The 13,872-nt window shown below is 34.9% G+C and overlaps 1 long non-coding RNA gene across 1 annotated transcript; it reads right to left on the bottom strand.

Moving 5' to 3' along the window:
* Positions 1 to 454: 454 nt before the first annotated feature.
* On the bottom strand, positions 455 to 9,402 carry LOC116549199. The gene is made up of 3 exons (XR_004267746.1): positions 9,200 to 9,402; positions 7,452 to 7,463; positions 455 to 466 (listed from the first exon to the last, which is right to left on the bottom strand). It is a non-coding gene; the product is annotated as an uncharacterized LOC116549199 (long non-coding RNA).
* Positions 9,403 to 13,872: the final 4,470 nt, after the last annotated feature.

Raw genomic sequence — 13,872 nt, 5'->3', positions numbered from 1 at the left:
ATAGAAATAAAAAAGGGACTCCTCCCTAACACTAGTTATGAGGCCAATATCATCCTGATACCAAAACCTGGAAGGGACACAACAACAACAACAACAAAAGTTTCAGACGAAGATCCCTGATGAAGATTGATGTGAAAATCCTCAATAAAATACTGGCAAACCATATCCAGCAGCAAATTAGAAAGTTTATTCACCACAATCAAATCAGCTTCATCCCTGGGATGCAAGCCTGGTTCAACAAACACAAATCACTAAACATAATCCATCAGATTAAGAGAAACAATGACAAAAACCACATGACTATCTCAATAGATGCAGAAAAAGTCTCAAATAAAATTCAACACTCCTTCATGCTAAAAACTCTCAATAAAGTAGGTATTAATGGAACTTATCTCAAAATAATAAGAGCTATTTATGACAGATGCACAACTAATATCATACTGAATGGGCAACCGCTGGAAGCATTCTCTTTGAAAACCCATACAGGACAAGGATGCCCTCTCTCACCACTCCTATTCAACATATTGTTGGAAGTTCTGGCCTGGGCAATGAGGCAAGAGAAATAAGGGTATTCAAATAGGAAAAGAGGAAGTCAAATTGTCCCTGTTTGCAGATGACATGATTGTGTATTTAAAAAACCCCATTGTCTCAGCCCAAAATCTCCTTAAGCTGATAAGCAACTTCAACAAAGTCTCAAGATACAAAATCAATGTGTAAAAATCACAAGCCCTCCTTTACACCAACAACAGACAAACAGAGAGCCAAATCATGAACTCCCATTCACAACTGATACAAAGAGAATAAAATACCTAGGAATACAACTTACAAGGGATGTGAAGAACCTCTTCAAGGAGAACTACAAACCATTGCTCAACAAAATAAGAAAGGACCCAAACAAATGAAAAAATATTCCATGCTCATAGATAGGAAGAATCAGTATCATGAAAATAGACATACTGCCCAAACTGATTTATAGATTCAATGGTTTCCCCATCAAGTTACCACTGACTTTCTTCACAGAATTAGAGAAAACTACTTTAAATTTTATATGGAACCAAAAAAGAGCCCATATACCCAAGACAATCCTAAGCCAAAAGAACAAAGTTGGAGGCATCACACTACCTGACTTCAAAATACACTACAAGGCTACAGCAAACAAAACAGCATGGTACTTGTACTAAAACAGATATATAGACCAATGGAACAAAACAGAGACCTCAGAAATAACACCACACATCTACAATCATCTGATCTTTGAAAAACCTGACAAACACAGGCAATGGGGAAAGGATTCCCTATTTAATAAATGGTATTGGGAAAGCTGGCTTGCCATATGCAGAAAATTGAAACTGGACCCCTTCCTTACACTTTATACAAAAATTAACTCAAGATGGATTAAAGACTTAAAGACCTAAAACCATAAAAACCCTAGAAGAAAACTTGGGCAATGCCATTCAGAACACAGGCATGAGCAAAGATTTCAGGACTAAAACACCAAAAGCAATGGTAACAAAAGCCAAAATTGAGTAAGGGAATCCAATTAAACTAAAGAGCTTCTGCAGAATAAAAGAACTACCATTAGAGTGAGCAGGCAACATACAGAATGGGAGAAAATTTTTGCAATCTATCCATCTAACAAAGAGCTAATATCCAGAATCTACAAAGAACTTAAACAAACCCACAACAACAACAAAACAAACAACCCTATCAAAAATTGGGTGAATGATATGAACAGACACTTCTTAAAAGAAGACATTTATGTCTGCAACAAACATATGAAGAAAACTCATCATCACTGGACATTAGAGAAATGCAAATCAAAACCACAATGAGATGCCATCTCATGCCAGTTAGAATGGTGATCATTAAAAAGTCAGGAAATAATACATGCTGGAGAGAATGTGGAGAAAGAGGAACACTTTTACAATGTTAGGAGTGTAAATTAGTTTAATCTTTGTGGAAGAGTGTGTGGTGATTACTCAAGGATCTAGAACTAGAAATACCATTTGACTCAGCAATACCATTACTGGGTGTTTATCCATGGATTATAAGTCATTCTGCTATAAAGACACATGTACACATATGTTGATTGCAGCACTATTCACAATAGCAAAGACTTGGAACCAACCCAAAATGCCCATCAACGATAGACTGGATAAAGAAAATGTGGCTTGTATATGCTATGGAATACTATGCAGCCTAAAAAAGGATGAGTTTGTGTCCTTTTAGGGGGCATGGTTGAAGCTGGAAACCATCATTCACAGCAAACTAACATGGGAACAGAAAACCAAACACTCCATGTTTTCACCCATAATTGGGAATTGAACAATGAGAACAGATGGACACAGGGAAGGGAACACAACACACCGGGACCTGTCAGAGCTTGGACGGGAGGGGAGGGATAGCATTAGGAAAAATACCTAATGTAAGTGACGGGTTGATGGGTGCAGCAAATCACCATGGCACATATATACCTATGTAGCAAACCTGCACATTCTGCACATGTATCCCAGAACTTAGAATATATTTTTTAAAAAGGAATAAATGTGTAAAGGTACTGAAAACAATAAAAGATGCCTTAGCCAATCAGGTATGAACTTCAGGTGAAACAAACAATTAGGGCAACAAAATTGATTGTTTAACTCAAAGCTCAGGTACATGGAGCACTGAGCATGTAAAGAAAAAGCTGAACCTCTATAGAACATCAGTGGAGCAACCAGGGACTAGCAGCCAAAGTAAGGGTCTGGTGAACTGGCTATAGAATCAATGTGGGATTTCTCTCTCACTGGCCCCCAACACACATACTTACTGTGCACAGTCCTGTCCTTCCACTATTAGCATTTACCTTCCAGTTAAAAACAGAGAAATAATTTCTAAATAATAAAGCCAACTGTTGGCAATGAGCAAGTGGAGGCTGGGGCTTCTGGAGCCAGGGTTGATGTTACATCCAAGCTTGGCATTTGGACCCGAAAGCCCATTCTCTTGAATTTCTTGACTTTTGCTCAAGTTAAATATAACCAGTCAAGAGGCATGCACATGCACTCTCTCTCTCACACACACACACACACACACACACACACACACACACGGACAAATGTCACTCAAAAATGAATTAGGAAAGAAGCCATCTGAAAAGCCTACATACTGTATGATTCCAACTCTATGACATTTTATAAAAGTCAAAATGAAACAGGCAATGAAAAGATCAGTGGTTACCACTCATTGGAAGTGAGAGGATAAATAGGTGGAGCACAAGGGATTTTTAGGGTACTCTATATGATACCATAATGTGGATATATATCACTACACATTTGTCCAAACTCAGAATGTACAGCACCAAGGGTGAACCCTAATGTAAACAATGGACTTCAGGTGATTACGATGTGTCTATGTATGTTCATCAATTGTGATAAATGTGCCATTCTGGTGGGAGATGCTGAAATGGAGGAAGCTATGCATGAGTGGGACAATTAAGGGGATTATACAGAAACTCTCTGTGCCGTTCTCCCAATTTTGCTATCAATCTAAAACTCCTCTAAATAATTAAGTATTAAAAATTAATCTGTGAATTGTGTAGGAAATTGATTCCTAATGATTCAATTAATTAAGCAAAACATTATTCATAAATATGATCAGGCATCAACATGCAAATGAGGAAAACCAATAGCAAAAATGTAAATAATCAACATAGACTATAGAAAAATTGTCTAAGAATCCAGGCATCGTGCCTCATGCTTGTAATCCCAGCACTTTGGGAGGCCAAGGTGGGCAGATCATCTGAGGTCAGGAGTTCCAGACCAGCCTAGACAATACAGTGAAACCCTATCTCTACTGAAAACACAAAAATTAGCTGGATATGGTGGCCTGTTCCTGTAATTCCAGCTACTTGGGAGGCTGAGGCAGGAGAATCACTTGAGCCTGGGAGGTGAAGGTTGCAGTGATTTGAGATCATAGCACTCCCCTTCAGCCTGGGTGACCAAGAACTACCCTGTCTCAAAAAAAAAAAAAGAAGAAGAAGAAAAGAAAAGAAAAGAAAAAAGACAAATTGTCTAAGAAATACACTTAAATAATTTACTAAAAAGAAAGAAATGACAAGAACAAAAAAAAATCTAAGTAAATCTCAGAAAGATTAAAAAATCATGCAATCAATCAGAGAATAAGTCAAAATAATATAAAAACAAAGGAATTAAAGAAAAAGAAAGTTATAAAAATATACAACCACGATATACTAGGCTCAAAATATTTGCTGTATAGTATAAGATGAAAATATTTGCTTCACTGGGTCCTTCAGGTACTGTCTGGTCTGCTTCCAACTTAATAATATAGGCTTGGCCTTCTTTTGTAAATCATTTTAAGCAATAGAATATGAATAGAAATTACATATGCCACATATAAGAAGATGCATTAAGAGTTATTGCATGAATCCACCATTGTTCTTCTCACACTGCCATGAAAATAAACGGTTTAAGATAACTGGCTGTATCTTCATCCTGGGTCCAAAAGGAAACAAGACATATAGAACCATAGCCAACATGTAACACTTACCAAAAGTAGACCACTGTTTGCAAGCCACTAAAATTTTAGAGTTGTTACCTCGGTGTAATCTAGAGAAAGTTTGCCAACATAAACATTTAAATAAAAATTAAGAGAAAATGTCATGCAAATCATCTAGAAACAAGGGCCAAAAGATGAAAAAATAAAATATATGTGGAAAAAAAAGCTAGATTTCATGGAAGATCAATTCAGAAAGTCAGTATCATCTAATAGGGTACCAAAGAAATGCATCAAAAAAATTTAAAAAGTGAAGGGAAGTTGTCACATGAAAAACATTTGCTAAGTCTGGAGAAAGGTGCAAGCCTTCAGATAATTAAAACCACAAAATAGCAAGTAGGATTTCTTTTAAGTATTTATATTCATGAAACTCCAAGGAAATAATGAGGAGCATAAAATCTTACAGAGGACAAAAAGCAAAATAATGATGAAGAGCAGAAATGAGACCAAAACAGCTTTTAAATATTAGATGCTATAAGATAATCAGCTAAGTTTTCAAATTTTTAAGATAAAAATACTTTTAACATAAAATTTCCATGCTTAAGCAAATAACAATAAAACATGAGACTGGGGGAACAAGCAGGGAGCAGGATATGAAATCTGAAATATAGTGGACCTATAATAATTTTGGAAGAATAATGAAACAAACTTGAAGCATGATGATAATTGTGAAGTAAGCCTAGAAATAATTTAGTACATGCCGAGCCATTTAACAAGTATGGTGACCTGGAAACTATTAGTAATATGGAGAAGTATGTTTTCTTTCATTTGTCCTTTGTTCAGTAAGAAAATGAAAGATAAATCAAAAATCAAGAGAAAAATCATCAGGCAAGAAAAGCATGTTACAAATATAAACTTTAAAATTATATTGTTTGAAAAAACTATTAGAATATGAGAAAATTCATCTCTTTAACTTTGATATTTAAAACATAGCACTGGCATAGTACTAATTATATGACAATATTTTATTCTCTACGAACCTATTCAAACTATCTTGTTCTAAAGTGAATAATATGTATTGAAACTTGGCATTAGAATTGTTCCTTCTCTGTATGGTTTTTTTTTCAATTTTAAGGTTATTATAAAATACTTAGATAAACCAAAATTTAAAAATAATTGTATAACATTTCAATACTCATTATGTGGCTTAAGAAATAAAAACATTTCTGATAGAATGATGGCCTCTTATGTATAGACATTCCTAAGCCCCTTCCCCTTTGCTGTATTCTCCAGTGGGGCTAATACTATAATTTAGTGTTTATCATTTTTGAATGTTTTTATAATATATTACATATAAATATATAAATGGTACATCATAAGGTTTTCCAGGATTTAAAGTTTATCTAAATTATCTTATATGGTAATATAAATATATAAGCTATTTTGCATTCCATATTGTTCTGAGAGCTATATATGTTGATACTTATAGCTTAGATTCATTTCTTTTAATAATTGAATTAATTGTTTTTAATAGTGTTTCTGGTATTAAATGGCTAAATTTTATTGTGAAAAGATATGATATTTACAAATTTTTGGTCACTCTAGAATGAACACTAATGATTATTATTCCTTGTGCACATATGTAAAAATTTTAACATGATAGTACTTCTCAATCTGGTCAACAGGACTCTGTTTTTATAGCAATTATTTAGTCACATGCTATTTACTCTCCCTTAATAGTATTCCCAGTTAATATAATATACCTCTATATACATCTTAAAGAAAAAAAAAACAGAAATAAAAGGAAAATAAATTAAAATAAATATGTATTTTCATACGTAACTACTCAGACCCAACTCTGCTTGAAGACATAATGAAGTAGGGAGATACATATATGACCCATCAATGAAAAAACATCATGTTGTAAAAAGAAAACATTTTTAATGTTGCAAATATATATTAGCACAGGAGGTAAATATGAAGTGTAAATATGTTGTAAATATACACTGATACAGAAAGTTTATATTGGTGACTTAAATATCATGAACTATTCTGCTCATGGTAGTTTCAAAATAGTACACAACAGCATGATAAATCTACAAACAAAAGAACATTCACTTCTAGAAAATTCAGCTTATATTAAACCATAAAAGTGTAATGCTTTTATTAATGTAAAATGAAGGTATATCTGGACTCAGATTATTTCAAACAGACATTTTTCCTAGGTGAATACCTTGGAAGGCATTTGAAAGAAAATCTAATCGTGAACAAAACAATTATTTGCTGTATGGAATTGACCTGTGCATTCGTGGATGTTTAGCCTCTGTGGTCCTGCCCACTAAATACAAGTAGCATTCTCCAATCATTGTGGTAACTACCAATACCCTATACCTGTCCAAAAAAATCACACTAGGTTGAGAATTACTCAATTACCTACTTAGGAGAACTTCTAAGGATATACAGGAATTGCTGTATGTCCAGGAATATAATTGCTACAACATAGGAAATACATCAGTATTTCACCATGGTTGTCCCAAGTTACACATCAATCATCAGTACATGTAACTTTATATAATTTCATATCTTCATCCATATTTAATGTAGGTAGAATTTTCTATTTCACTCTGGTGTGCATACGATTTTTAAATTTATATTTCTATGGTCCTTTGTCATATTGAGTGTTTATTTTACATATATCAGCCATTAAAATTTTTTCTTCTTTGAATATTGAAACACGACTTATAATAACAACAATTTTTAACATTATAAACATTTAACAATAGATAAATAAATTGTAGCTATATTATAAAGTACTATGCTATTGTTAAAAATAATCAACTAAAACTTTAAGTACTGGCATGAACAAATTGACTATATATAGTGATCCCAGAAAATAAAGGTCCAGTATATTATGGAGAATATGAACTCAGGTATCAATATGCTTGGTTCTGTGTTCCTACCCAAATCTCATCCTAAATTGTAATCTCTATAATTCCTACATGTTGAGGGAGGGTTCAGGTGGGAGGTGATTGGATCATTGAAACAGTTTCCCATATGCTGTTCTCATGAGAGTGAGTGAATTCTCAAGAGATCTGATGATTTTATGTGTTTGAAAGTTTCTCCTTCACACACTCACAGCCTCTCCTGCTGCCTTGTGAAGAAGGTGCTGGCTTTGTCTTCCGCAATGATTGTAAGCTTCCTGAGGCCTCCGCAGCCATGTGGAATTGTGAGTCAATTAACCCTCCTTTGTTATAAATTACCCAGTCTTGGGTAGTATTTAGCAGTGTGAAACAGACTAATACAGGTATGTATACACGTACACCCATAAATGTTAGAAAAAGTCTTAGATGGATATATTTCAAATATGAATAATGCCATCTATTGGCAGAAGAAATCTGATTAGATAATATAAAATGGCCTTTCAATCTTTTCTCTGTATTTTTATTTGATATTTTCAGAAATGATTTAATTAAGCATCACATTTAAATTTTAATATTATAAGTAAGTAGAAAAAAGGAAGATAATCATTCCTATTAAGCGTAGTAAAAGAGGATGAGATGGGAAAAACTCAGTTTTTCCTAAGCTGCTATTCACAGTCTTATATACATAAATGTTGAAGGTTGTGTGGCATGTCACTGAAAGGCAGATAAAAGGATAAGAAATATGTATGAGAAACCCTTTCTACTGTCTGCTAATACATGTCAAATTTATTTAGTATCAGAGATTCCAATGCAAAAACAAAATGTTATAAGGTAAACTGTCAGATGAACTTTTAAATACAGCTGTAACATAATAAACTATACATATGTAGATTTCACTATTACAATTTCCTCATTCATCCAAGAAAAATTATTAGCTTTTCAACATTATAGAATGCTACTATTATTATATTTTTAAACATACCAAGTTCCAGATAATAAATTTACATATTAAATAAATCTTAAATAATAGAAACATGCCCTTTTATAAAAGCAAAAACCAAAGTAGGCATACTTTCATTATTTACTTCCATAATTATTACTATTGTGTTGTGACATCTGCCTTAATTGAACAACTTATATGATTATCATGCCCAAGAACATACGCCTTTTGAGGTGACACAATCTAAAGACAATTTTTCAGGCTGCCAAATTATATTCCAGTTTGTTCACATCATGCCTATGTGGCATATTTTACCTCTATGTGACTAACAGTTTTTGAAACCATTATGTATGTATGTATGTATGTATATATATATATATATACACATATATATATATATACACATATATATATATATAAAGTAACCTTTTTCTAAGAAATTTCAGAAATGTATAATATTTAAATTTAATACTTCTATGATAATAGGTATACCTTTATTAGTTTGCCAATGTAACTCTTATAGAAGCTGTAGAAGCATATTTATTTTTCTTGATTTTGGGGAAAAATTACAGAAATGTTTTCTCTCCAATTCTCCCTTTAATGGGCTTATGATTTGTAAGGACCTACCAAAGGCTCAGTAACAACTGTGTTAATAAGAGTTTTAATAGTGTCTATGAGGTGCCTCCTGTCTGCCAGACAATATTTTTGATATATAGTGATTATACCCATATCTGGGGTACATGTGGTATTTTATACATGCATACAGTATGTGTTGATCAAGTCAGGGTGCTGAGAATACTCATCACCTCAAACATTCAGCGTATTTCTCTGCTGGGAACAATTCAACTCTTCTAGCTATTTTAAAATACACAATAAAATATTGTTAACTATAATCACCCTGCTGTCCTATTGAACACTAGAAGTTATTCCGTATATCTAACCATATGTTTGTATCCATTAATCAACTTCTCTCATCCTCTCTGCCACACCCTTCTCTGCTTCTGGTAACCATCATTCTATTTCCTATCTCCATGATACTAACGTTTTGCGTCCCACATAGGAGTGAGAACATGGGATATTTGTCTTTATGCTCCTGGCTTATTTCATTAAACATAATGACCTCCAGCTCCACCCAAGTTGCTGTAAATGAAAGGATTTCATTCTTTTTTAATGATGAATAGTATTCTGTTGTATGCATATACCATATTTTCTTATCTATTAATCTCTGGAAAACTTAGCTTGTTTTCATATCTTGGCTATTGTGAATAGTGCTGCAATGAACATGGGAGTTTAGGTATCCATTTGATACACTGACTTCCTTTCCTTTGAATAAATATCCAGTAGTGAGATTGCTGGATCATATAGTAGTTCTATTTTGGTATATTGAGAAATTTCCATACCATTATCCAAGATTACTGCACTAATTTACATTCCCATCCACAGTGTAGAAGAAGTCCCTTTTCTCTCCATTCTTGTCAGCATTTGTTATTATTTTGTCTTTTTGATAAGAGCCATTCTAAATGGGGTAAGACAACATATCACTGTGGTTTGATTTGTATCTCTCTGATGATTAATGATGTTGAGAACTTTTTTCATATATCTGTTGATCATTTTTATTTCTTCCTTTAAGAAATGTTTATTTAGATTTTTTCCCACTTTTTAATGGGATTACTTTGTTGCTGAGTATTTGAATTTCTTATATATTCTGGGTATTAGTCCTTTGTCAAAGGAATCATTTGCAAATATTTTTTCTCATTCTACAGTTTGTCTCTTCCTTCTATTGATGATTGCCTTTGCTGTGCAGAAACTTTTTAGTTTAATACAGTCCCATTTGTCTATTTTTAACATTTTACTGCTTATACCTTTGAAGTCTTAACCATAAAATCTTTCTCTAGACCAATGTCCTGAGTATTTCATTACTCTTTTTCCAGTAGAAACACACAACAATAAACATATGAAGGAGAGCTAACGCCAATTCTATTCAAACTATATTTTAAAATTTGAAGAGGAGGTAATTTTTCCTAACTCATCTTCTAAGGCCATCATTACCCTGATACCAAAACAAAAAAAGGACATAACAACAAAAGAAAACTAAAGGCCAATATTCCTGATGAACACAGATGCAAAAATCCTCAACAAAATTCTAGCAAACCCAATCCAAAAAAACATTAAAAGATAATACACCATCATCAAGTGATGCACCCAGGGATGCAAGGATAGTTCAACATATGCAAATCAAAAAATGTAATACATTGCATCAACAGAATGAAGCACAGAACCCATGTAATCATCTTAGCGGATGCAGAAAATCATTCGATAACATTCAACATCCCTTTATGATTTAAACTAAAACACTAGGCATAGAAGTAACATAAATGAACATAAAAAAGGCAATATATGAAAAACGCACTGCTACTGAATGGGAAAAAGCTGAGAACCTTTATTCAAAGAACTGTAACTAGACGAGAATGCCCACATTCACCACTGAAAGTCCTATCCAGAGGAATCAAGTAAGAAATGGGGAGAAAGGGCATCCAAATTGGAAAATAGGACATCTAACTGTCTTTCTTTGCATGGCATTATCTGATATCTAGCTCTTGCTTTTCATGTTTCTTGTGTCCTTACATTGATATCTTGGCATCTGGTAAACAATCATGCTATCTAATTATACAGGTTGTCTTTCATAGGATAAGAATTTTTTCCATAGATGTGTCTCTAGTGTTGGTTTTATAGGGTGCTTTGACTTAGATTCTGGGTAGAGGCAGAAGTATAGCTCCATATGATTTCTTCAGCTGTAATCAGTGTCACTGGTGTCTGTGAGATCCTAAGTGGCTTAGACTGTGGATGTTAATGAAGATGATAGTGAGGCTTTGCTGTGGATGAGGACACCAAGTGGGCCAGTCCTCAGGCACGAGTGTGGCAGCAGTAAGTTGGGCAAGTCTGTCCTGAGTCTCCTGGGTGGCAAGTGCAGACACCAGCAGTTGTTGGCAAAAAGGGATGATCTGGAGGCCCCTGAATGATACACATAGGCAGTGTCGGTGGTGGCAGGTGAGGTGTGTCTGTCCTCGGGTTCCCTGATACTGCACACTGATGCCAGTTGTGGGTGGGCAGGTTGATCTCCAGGACCCCAGATGGATCAGTCGCTGGCAGGAATACCAATGGGTGGGACAGTCTCATCCATAGTCTCTGGATGACACATGTCAGCAATGGCACTGTTAGGCAGAAAGGGCATGTCCTCAAGTCCATGGATGGTGTACCTGGGTACTTTCAGCAGCAGGTGGAGTGGCTTGATGCCTAGGCCCCTGGATGTGTGTGGACACCAGCAGTAGGCAAGGGGAGTGGGCAGTCCTCAAGCCTAAAGATTGACCCACTGGATGATGCACATGGGTTCTGGCAGTGGTACACAGGGTGAGTGATATGGTTTGGCTGTGTCCCCCCTCAAATTTCATCTTGAATTTTGGCTCCCACAATTCCCATGTGTGTGGGAGGTGCCCAGTGGGAGGTAATTGAATTGTGGGGACAAGACTTTCCTATGCTTTTCTCCTGATAGTGAGTAAATCTCATGAGACCTGATGGTTTTATAAAGGAGAGTTTCCTTGCACAAGCTAATTTTTCTTTTGTCTGCATCCATGTGAGATGTACCTTTCACCTTCCACCATGATTGTGAGACTTCTCTAGCCACGTGGAATTGTAGTTCATTAAACCTCTTACTTTGACAAATTGTCCAGTCTCAGGTATCTCTTTGTCAGCAGTGTGAAGATGGACTAACACAGTGGGTCAATCCTCAGCCCCAACAATGACTTGCACAGGCACTGGCAGCTACAGTGGAGCACAGGACAGTGGAGCTTCAGAACCCTGGACAGTACATGTGGGAGCCAGCTGCAGCTAGTGTGATGGGTCAATATGCATGGGTGCTGGCAGATGTGGACAGGTCAAAAGCATTATTTCCAAATATATTCTATGTATTGACTCTTTTAATCTTCCACATAATGATCCATGAAGTACCTATTCTTTTTACCATAAGGATATAAAAATTTACACACAAAGAAGCTGTGTGACTTTGTCTGAGGTCCCATGGCTGCTCAACTGTAGAGTAGAAATTTAGAACCATGTAACAGGAACCAGGGCCCTCTCTCTTAATCACTAAACTGTAATGCTCATAATGAACACGAATGACTGCAACCATAACACTACCTTTATACATTATCAAGAGTGTCATCTACTCTTTATGATGTTGCCCTTAGTTTTTCTTCCCTGATGATTCTTCAGAGGCCGATTATTTCCACCTCCAGAACTTTATTGAACAATAGCCAGCTAGAGATTTACCCACACAGTGGGAGGATGCTATTTTGTTAAGAGTTCCTGAACAGTGTAAGTAGAAGAGGCAGTGTATAATTTGTATTTCTCAATGGGAGTCTGTGGAAGTTTTAGAAGAGTCAACTTATAAAAACAACATGTATTAGGCTGGTTCAAAAGTAATTGCAGTTTTTGCCATTACTCTCAAAGGCAAAAAACACAATTACTTTTGCATCACACAAATAGTTCTTCTTACCATTCAAGAGGAGCCATGCTCTGTTTCTTTCCCTCTGGCCCCCTGCCCTCTACCCCGTCAAAGAAAACATGATCTAAAAAGCTGACCTTTCTTTCTAGTCTTAGATAGATACTTGGTAAGTTTGGGCTAAATATCCAATCTGTTCTGTGTCAACATTCTCCTCATAAAATTTGTGGGAAGAATTCCACTTTAATCTTTCAAAGTGTCCTCTGAAACTGTTACGTTGGTGTCAGCTGATGGCAACATTCCCAAACAGCCAGATTCCAAAGATCTATGTATCAGTTGACATTCATATTGTTTAAACATTATGATTTTGGAATTTATATTCTACTCTGTCCACTAATAATTTCAAGGAGAAAGACTCAGGTGGAAAGTAGGGAAACTGAATACATACTTGTATGGTGATCTTAGATTTTTTTTTTATCCCGCACTAATATGGGTCAAAGTTATATTTATACCTTATCACAAAATAATTTTATTCTATAGCAGTGGTAAAGCTGAGTAAAAAGTGTTTTCCTTGATGACAAAGCCCATTAAGCCTATTATTTTAAAGTCACAAAACTGTACTATAAGCAATTATTAGAAAATGAATGTGAATATACACTTACACTTATTGCTTCTTTGTTTTTGCAATTATCATTTTCTTCTCAACTTTTCAAACAGAAAATACTTTCATTAAAACAGGGTGAGTCTTATAGGAATTTCTCTCCTAATAAGATCTGCTACCTTTTAATTTGGATTTTATACTTTTCTTAATTAATCCATCTTTCCTAACCAGGAATCTTAGACAAATCAATTGATTTAAACTCAGGAGACACAACAGATGACCACTGATTTTCTCCATGGGTAATTACTTTGCATTCCACCATACATATCTGATTAATTCATAGAATTCATAGGGATTCAGAGAGTTATTGATGCTGTTTGCAAGCAATCTCTGTTTAGTGTGGATAGGGATTTGATACAGC

The sequence above is a fragment of the Sapajus apella genome, unplaced genomic scaffold, assembly GCF_009761245.1.
Source record: "Sapajus apella isolate SASKATOON/1434 unplaced genomic scaffold, GSC_monkey_1.0 scaffold6, whole genome shotgun sequence".
Classification (NCBI taxonomy): domain Eukaryota; kingdom Metazoa; phylum Chordata; class Mammalia; order Primates; family Cebidae; genus Sapajus; species Sapajus apella.
This window is presented reverse-complemented; position numbering and strand designations above follow the sequence as displayed.